Raw genomic sequence first — 1,336 nt, forward strand, 5'->3', positions numbered from 1 at the left:
ATGAGTTTAGTAAATCAATTAAAATGTCAAAGGAATGATACATGTACAAGAAGAAGAAGCAATAGCATACCCAAAAGAAAACAATAAGAAGGACATTTTAGAAGGTATACAAATGATATTTTTTAAAGAATATATAAAAGTGCAAAAAATATATAGTGAATGAAATATCCTTAGTTTTGATAATGGAGGAAAAAAGACTTATAATACATCCATTTATAAGGCAACAGTATGAAATATCAAAGATATCATGAACATGACTATCAATATAATTTAGGAGTTATGGTCATTAAAGATCATGAGAGTAATGATAAAGAAATATTAAATTTCTATATTAAAGAATAAAAATAAATGAAGAAGTTGTAATTGATTCATTTATTTTGATTATTAAGAAAATTGTTTGATTAATGAAAGAAAAAAAGAAGAAAAAAAAAGTTCAAAAAAAACTACAAAAAAGATAAATAGCATTAAAGATTTCTAAGATATGCCACATAGGACTGACTATAGTTTTCCTTTATATATATATATATATATATATATATATATATATATATATATATATATTGATTATTTTATCTTAAAGAAAAGGACTGCATTCAATACAATGCGAGACATTCTTGGACTACAGTTACAGTAAAATTGAATGTTACTTTTGACAGAATATTTGAATGAAGTAGAAGTTGGAACCAGGATGCACGAAGATAACCTTTGGTGGCCTCCTCAATGTATATGTCATTGTTTTCAAAGATAAAACAAAAGCATCTTCATGGCAAGCGTGAGATCTCCTCTCTCCCTCGCATCCAGCATATGAAGTTTCATAGCCAGGCTCATCAAAGAAAGGGTTTGCATTCAAAATTAGAGCTTGTATCAAAACGAAGACTTGCAGCATGGTTGATGTCTTGGGCAACCACTTCTCGTTACCTTTACCACTCCAAGTGTTAAGAAGCCCGAGACAAAGTTTTTTCATAATTATACAAGTTAGGATTTAGTCTCAAACCGCCAGAATAGTAGTAAACCATCTAATGAAAAAGAAAAATAAGTAAATAAATATATTTGTATTTCAATATTACAAAGTAAAGAAAAAAAACAAGAATGCCCCAATACTTACTGTTGGCACATCAGGATAATTTTGCGGGAACATGACATCAAAGACAAAGAGACCATCATGGTATGGAGTGCCTTGTGGTTCAATGATGCCAGCCCTAAGGAGATCTTTCTTTGCTTCGCAGACCCTTACATATATTATATCTGAAAGTGAGAGAGAGTATGACTTCAACATTAATCTAAAAACGGATCAGAGATTGATTTAGAGCAATCTACCAATGAGAGGATATCCCAT

At 29.9% G+C, this 1,336-nt stretch overlaps 1 pseudogene; it reads right to left on the reverse strand.

Annotated features, from left to right (window-relative positions):
* Window positions 1-643: 643 nt before the first annotated feature.
* Window positions 644-1,245, reverse strand: LOC124891711 (annotated as a pseudogene).
* Window positions 1,246-1,336: the final 91 nt, after the last annotated feature.

This window comes from Capsicum annuum, unplaced genomic scaffold (genome assembly GCF_002878395.1).
Source record: "Capsicum annuum cultivar UCD-10X-F1 unplaced genomic scaffold, UCD10Xv1.1 ctg40148, whole genome shotgun sequence".
NCBI lineage: Eukaryota > Viridiplantae > Streptophyta > Magnoliopsida > Solanales > Solanaceae > Capsicum > Capsicum annuum.